This window comes from Mauremys reevesii, linkage group 7 (assembly GCF_016161935.1).
Source record: "Mauremys reevesii isolate NIE-2019 linkage group 7, ASM1616193v1, whole genome shotgun sequence".
Taxonomy (NCBI): domain Eukaryota; kingdom Metazoa; phylum Chordata; order Testudines; family Geoemydidae; genus Mauremys; species Mauremys reevesii.
In genome coordinates, this window is record NC_052629.1 from 10,240,399 (window position 1) to 10,247,697 (window position 7,299).

Genomic DNA, 7,299 nt, shown 5'->3' on the forward strand with positions numbered 1-7,299 from the left:
TTTCCTTGGCTTTGGCTAAGCATAGAAAATAATGGAAAGCACCAGACAAGATCTATGAGCCATGGTGTAGCAGGGTGGTTACCCCGCTCCTGCCATGAAGGGCTTAAAACAGCCTTGGGAGAGGGCTGTGGCAGGGAAAGCAGCTACTAGGCTGACTGGGGAAGCAGCCGCAGCTGGGCCACACCCCAATCAGGCCTCAGCCGGCCCTATATAAGAGGCTGGGAGCCAGGAGTTCAATAGCCTCTCTAGCTGTAGAGGCAGATGGACCTGGCTGCAGGGACCTGAGGAAAGGCAGAGGAGCTGAGGCGGCTCCAGCCTGGAAAGCCCCAGGCTACAGCCTATCAGAAGGTCAACAGGTACTGGGGGGTTGCAGAGGGCAGCCCAGGTGTAGGCAAAGGCAGCAGGTCCAAACCCAACCTTGCCAGTGATGAGTAGGCTGACACTGCAGTCTGCCCAGGGCGCGGGGGCTAGACAATGACTGGCAGTAGCTGTATACTGAGGTGAGGTGGGGATAGTGGGTAGGGGCTCCCCTGGGAGGGTAAACCCTGAGACTGAGGGGTGTATGGCCAGGGGGCTGCACCCCAGATAACAGGGCACTGGGTCCTGGGAGGGACATGGGGGTTAGCAGCAGTGGGACACCAACCTGCAGAGGGCGCTCTGGTGGCTGGATGAGCTAATTCCCTGAGACACCCAGAAGGAGGCGCCGCAGCAGTGAGTCCCGTGTTGTGACACATCGGTATATATCCAGGACAGATAAGTAACCTAACAACTTAATAAAGCACTTCACTGTGAAAGGCCCATGATTCTAAACATCGTCATTGGCATTTTACACTCTGAAATGCAAATACTCAGACATGAAAAACCATCTCCTCTGACCACAGCAGTTTGATGTTCAAATAGCTTTACTGTCACCAGGGCAGTGACCACATAGTGAGTCATGGTCCAGTTCCACCCTTTTTGAAGTAATTTGTACAAACCAGGGTCTCTCTGACTTACTCTCTCTATGCATATCCACCACTTTAGCTCTTTTCTTTCAGCTTGAAATGCTTTATTTTTCTTTTTTTTGCAACCATGTAAAAAGCTCCCTCGACTCTGCATTGGACATAAAAGTGTATCTGCCCAGGCAACGGAGTATCTGAATAATCATATAGCATTTGTGATATAGATGAAAGAAACTAATGAGAAAAGCAAAAAAACTCCCCTTGTGTTTGTCTTGACTGCACACTCACAGAGGAAAGAACAAGGAGAACAAAGCCCATAGCCAACAGAGGAATATAAGAGAAGCATACATCAAACAAAACCCCCATCAGAGCAGAGAGCAAACTTCACTACAAACACAGAGACTCTCACTCTTTCTGCAAACTTGAATTGGAACAGACTTCTCACGCACAAGTAAGTACAAACATTTCAAGTCTAGTTAAAGCGTATCATGAAAACTAGACAAAACCTTAAAGGCCAGGAGAGAACAAAGAAACTGAGCATATATTTGAAAAGCCCATAACTAAATATGGAGACATGCTCATGCAGTGTCTATCACGGGGGTTCTCAAACAGCTTCGGGACCCCTCGGGGGTGGGGGGTTACAGGGTTATTACATGGTGGGGGGTCATGAGCTGTCAGCCTCCATCCCAAACCCCACTTTGCCTCCAGCATTTATAATGGTTTTAAATATATGTAAAGAAGCATTTTTAATTTTAAAGGGGGTCACACACACAGGCTATCTATGTGAAAGGGGTCACCAGTACAAAAGTTTGAGAACCACTGGCTGTGATGGGGCAAGACTCACCACCGTGGTGCCGCCTGCTGGTCATCTCAGGGAATTAGCGTTTCCAGCCTCCGCAGCACCCTCTGCAGGCCAGTGTCCCGCACCGCTGGCCCCCGTGTCCCTCCCAGGACCTAGTGCCCCAACCCTCTATTCCCACCTTGCCTCAGTCGTGGGCTACTGCCAGTCACCACCTAGCCCCCGCTCACTGGGGCAGACTGCAGCGTAAAAGCCACTCATCATAGCCACTCATCAGGGGGGGTTGGACCTGCTGCGTCTGCCTACCCATGGGCTGCCCCCTGCAACCCCAGTACCTCATTGGCCTTCCACTAGGCCGCAGCCTGGGGGGTTTCCAGGCCAGAGCTCCCCAGCTGCCTTGGCCTTCCCCCAGCCCTGCTCCACTCCAGGTACCTTCTCTCAGCTCCCTGCAGCCAGGTCCCTCCCTCTCAAAGCTACAGTAAGTCTCTACCAGCTCCTGGCTCACTGGCCTTTTATAGGGCCAGCTGTGGCTGCCTTCCCCAATCAGCCTAGTAGCTGCTTTCTCCGCTACAGCCCTCTCCCAGGGCTGTTTTCTGCCCTTCAGGGCAGGAGCAGGGTGACGACCCCGCTACACTGGCCTATCACCACGTGGTTCTGGCCTATGACTAAGGCTCCTAGGTGGTATGAAAAGATAAATAAATAAGATAGCAAAGGTCAAATAATTCCCATTTCCAAAGAGACAGAAAATGTTGGAGTAGACAGGAGTTAGCAATGGGAGCTGGCAAGGGAAAGTAGAAACTGGGGTAAGATGGTTTCATGGCTAATGTAGAGATCTAATTTCTTTTTCCTAGCTCCACGACAGACTTCCATGTGGCCCAGAACAAATCACTTAGCGTTTCCGCATCACAGCTGACATGAAAAACTGAATGTGAGCATTTTGATTTGTACACTAATTCCTTTGCTCCGGGTAGAACGAAATTAATTTTGGATGAAAATATTTCTTCATTTAAAAAAAAAAGAAAAGGCAGATTCTGGTTGACCGAAACAAGTAACAAATGTGTGTCATTTTCAGCTAATTGTTTTGGCCAAAACAAAGAGAAAATTTTGAAAGTATCGGAATGTACCATTTGGACAACATTAAAACACATTTTAATTTTTGGGACTCCATTCACAGAGGGATTGAAGAAGAGGAGAATGAAGTGGTATCCCCTTCCTGCTGTTTAGCACAGTCATTAGGGCACTCACCTGGGATGTGGGAGACCCCAGCTTGAATCCCCACTGTGGAGTAAGGACTTGAATTTAGGCTTCTTGCCTCCCAAGTGACTGTCCAACCACTCGGATCTGTGGTGGGTCTCAATCTCTCCTTCTGATTCTAGGACCCTGCAGGGTGGGAGGTTTCCAGAATTCAGGCTGCAGCCTGAGCCCAGAAGTCCACGCAGCAATGAAACAGCCTTGCAGCCTGCTCCTGAGTCAGCTGGCATGGGTCAGCGATGGGTTCTTCTTCTCTGTGTAGACAACATCCTCTCTCTCTCTCTGCTCAATGACTACACAAGTGGAACTGCTTCAACAAGAGAGACTGAGTATGCCCTACCCCAGCATACACTAGGGTGACCAGATGTCCCGATTTTATAGGGACAGTCCTGATTTTTGGGTCTTTTTCTCACATCAGCACCTATTACCCCCCACCTCCTGTGCTGATTTTTGACACTTGCTGTCTGGTCAGCCTAGCATACACTATTGCCTGATGGTTAGGGCACTCGCCCAGGATACCTGAGTCCAATTCCCCTCTGTAAAGCAGGAGGAGGAATTGAATCTGGGCCTCCCACATCCCAGGTGAGTTCCCCAACTGCTGGGCTGTGAGATGGAAGGGGAGTAGCAGCAGCACCAGTTCCTTTTCTGTGACTCAGGCTCTTTACTGCATTTGCTTTTATTAAAAATACCCAAAACAAAACGTTTGAACTGAGTCAAAACAACATTTTTCCAACTTTTTTTCAATTTGCCAATTATTTTTTTTAATTCGGGTTGAACTGAAGTTATTTTTCAGAACTGCCAAGAAACCTAAAATAATAACGAGTTAGACTCAGCTCTCAGCACTTCTTGCCACAATTTAAAAGTACCATTATAAAAACAGAATACTCCGGTAACGGGAATATGTAAAACTTCCATCTGAGGGAGGGAAGGGTTATAAGTGTCAAATATTATTAGAGAAAAAAGTTAGGACTAATTTAATTTACTGATTGTGATGCATAAGAGGCAAAGAACCTAGTGCGACTCTCACGGCTGAGCTAGAATTTGAAGGCTTGCCAGCTATTTAAAAAAGGACCATCATTTTATTTCCATATTGGTACAAAACCAGTGAGACAGTAAACCTAGGACTCCACAGTTCTATTTTGTACGGTGTCACTTTTCAGAGTAGAACATACTTTAGTGAAAAGCCAGGCATACATTTGGGTATACACCAGGAATGTTTAAGACCCCCTCAGGACTGCAATATTTGAGTTAATGAAGAAAGGACTTTTCTTAAAGGAAAATGCATTTAAACACATCACAATTGTTAATGCAAAGGAAATATTTATGAGATCCAATATCTGTCTTCAGTGTAACTTACAAGTTTTGGGGGGCATGTTTTCTTTTTTTAATGAGGGGAAGCAGTAAAAGAAAAATAGATGGCTGTAGGGATTGAAAATAAGCTTCATTTTTTAATTATACCTCCTGGAAAAAAAATCTATACTTAATTTTTGCTTTAAATAAGACTTAATTACCTTAGAGTAGTGACATATAGGATCACATTATTGTTAGTTTCATAACATTATTACATATAGACTTCAATAAATTGTTACAGAACCAAATGCTTGCAATCCTTGGACGTAGCTCTATAGAGGGAGAGGACATCAAGAATTAAAGCTTAGTCTAAGCAAATCCTGGAAAAGTTAGTCAGGGATGCCACAGATAGGTTGGATGAAGTGCCTGGCATACACACAATATGGATGCTTGGTTCAGCTCACCACTTCACGAGCTCATAAACATGCTTACATTACACAACTTCAAAAGGCTAAAATAGCTAGCTAGCTACTGCCAGAAAGAAATGTAGCAGAGAAGTATTATATTACTCTTCACTAACATTCTACTGTCTAAAAGTGTCTATCAGATAATGGATACCATCAGTTATCTTAACCATCATCCCTGGTTGACTCAAAGTCAATCGAGTTACATCACAGCTAACTTTGGATACTTATATTTTAAACTGCTGCACTTCTCCCCTCCAAAACAAACAAAGAAAAAAACACATAGCAAAATCCTGGGTATAGTTTAGATCTGGCAAAACCACAGCAGTTAAGGATTGGCTCGGATCCAGCCTGTCCCAGCTTGTGACTGTCTGTATTCACCTGAACACAGAATAGCTACCTCTACACAGAGCACAGACCATAAAGCTTTAAAGTACAGTGCCCTAAAAAAAAAAAAAAGTTACTGTTTCTCAACATACACTGACTTTCATCTCAAGTGAATCTTTTCAGATAAGATATCTCTCTTCTTTTCACTGTCCTTTGAATTCACCTGTTTAAACACAACAGCAGGGAACTGTAAAAACAGTAAAAGAAATCCATTACAAGCATCCTAATTAACCCTCTTTCCATTTTGCCACAGATGTCACTCGAGACCTTTTGCAGAGCACATATAATTGACGTGTTTTCATAGCTATCCCCATGGCATACATATAGTTCATGGATTCATATGTAGCCTATATCAAAGGATATACAACTAAGATACAAATACTTCAGTGACTGTAAAACTTGGACTGGGCTCCCTTCATAAAGGGGCATTTAACAAAGTCCCTGTACTTTTAGTTAATCAATAGCCAACGATTCTACTAAACACACTTTCATTCTCATGGTATGAACAGAGCTATGACAGTAAACACAAGTGGATGACAGCACATTTCCCATGCCATGAGATTACTGAGCAGATGTCTTCTTTCAAAAAGCAGGTCAGGTTGATCTCTTGCTTTGGAGCTGTGAAGCAAGGGAGCTATATTTAATCTAATGTTTCATCCTATCTGCTGCCTAGAAGGTTGTGGGGGATTGCTCTCTTTTTAATTGCTAATTCACTTAACCTGAATCTTTCAGATGTTTTTATATTTCACTTCTGGGCATCTTTACTCAAGATATAGCCTCGGTCCTGCAATCAGATCTACCAGCATGGATCACTGTGCCCACCCAAGTCCCATTGGAGGAGAAGAGCCTTATATCTAAACATCCATTTTGTGCCTTATACCTGTAGTATGTTTCATCATCCCCATTGATAAAAGCCTGAAGCCTTTCTCTGGGAATTTTCAGATGAGCCTCAATGTGACCTCTCAATCTGTCCCCACAGTCTTAATAACATAATTTACACATCAACACAGGAATAGTCTGGAAGTTGCTATTATTGTTTAATATTGATACAGTGCCCTGCGTATGGCACATCACAGAAGCAGAGTAGAGGGGGGTCTCTGTAGTGTAAAGTGTAACCGATTCACCTGTAATTTGAGGGACTGTGGGACGCAGAAGCTCAGGCTGAGCTTCCAGCATAACAAACTGGCCAGCATGTGTGTACCCCCCTGTGCCCACACTCCTCAGATATGAGTCTGTTATAATTCACAGGTTGATTCTTTAACTCCCAATTTGTAAAGACTTTTAGCTCTAGAGTCGCTGATTCTATCCCTGCTGTGGAGCAACATGGCAGTCATCACATAAGCAACCTGGGGCAGAAAACAGGTCTGCCTTTATGATCGTGTTTTCTTTTGCCAACTACGCAAATGGTACACAATAAATATTGGATGAAATCCTGGCAAAACTCCCACCGACTTCAACGAGGCAAAGATTTTACCCATTGTTTCCATACATAGAGTGTTTAGCTAACAAAGGGAATTGATAGCTTTTATGAAAAAGGTTACGTAATAGTTGTGTGTTATTCAGAAACACTTTAGTTATAAATATATTAAAGATCATGAAGCACTTTGTGATTGTACTGATGAAAAGTGTTATATAAGAGCCAGGTATTATTACTCACAAAGGATTTCTGCCCCTCAGATTGTTAACCCTTCAACTATGAAGAGAATGATCTAAACTATGGGAAGCAGATGCTGCACATAAACTAAAGATATTATTTTTTTCCTTGGTAAGTGCCTCATGTTATGCCAGCACATATAGCCCTAGGTATCTAAGCGCTAGGTATTATTATTATTACTTATTACTAGAGCTGGTGGAAAAATTCAAACATAACAAAAAAAATGTTGCTAAATTTTCAAAAATACCATGGCAGAGAACATTTGGTGTTTTGCAACCAGCTTATGGAGTAGTCACATCTTCTGAGAAGTCAAAATTTGACAAAATATGGTCATGGCAATTTTCAAAAAGATTTATTTTCTGCCCTTTTGACAAACTCTACTTGTTACATGTAAACTAGAATTGGCTAATTTAATGGTAAAGCGGGGGTGGGAGAAACTGTGTGGGTCACAGTTTTTGGACATCATTTATAAAATCTGGAATATGGCTATTATGAGTAGTGTCAAAATTTATA

At 43.5% G+C, this 7,299-nt stretch overlaps 1 long non-coding RNA gene across 2 annotated transcripts; it reads left to right on the plus strand.

The window, feature by feature from the left end:
- The first annotated feature begins 292 nt into the window (after window positions 1–292).
- LOC120369433 lies at window positions 293–6,052 on the plus strand. Of its 2 annotated transcripts, XR_005583161.1 has the most exons (4): window positions 293–356; window positions 1,232–1,392; window positions 2,592–2,668; window positions 5,865–6,052. It is a non-coding gene; the product is annotated as an uncharacterized LOC120369433 (long non-coding RNA). The 2 variants fall into 2 exon arrangements; XR_005583160.1 differs by lacking the exon at window positions 5,865–6,052 and having other exon boundaries at window positions 2,592–2,826.
- Window positions 6,053–7,299: the final 1,247 nt, after the last annotated feature.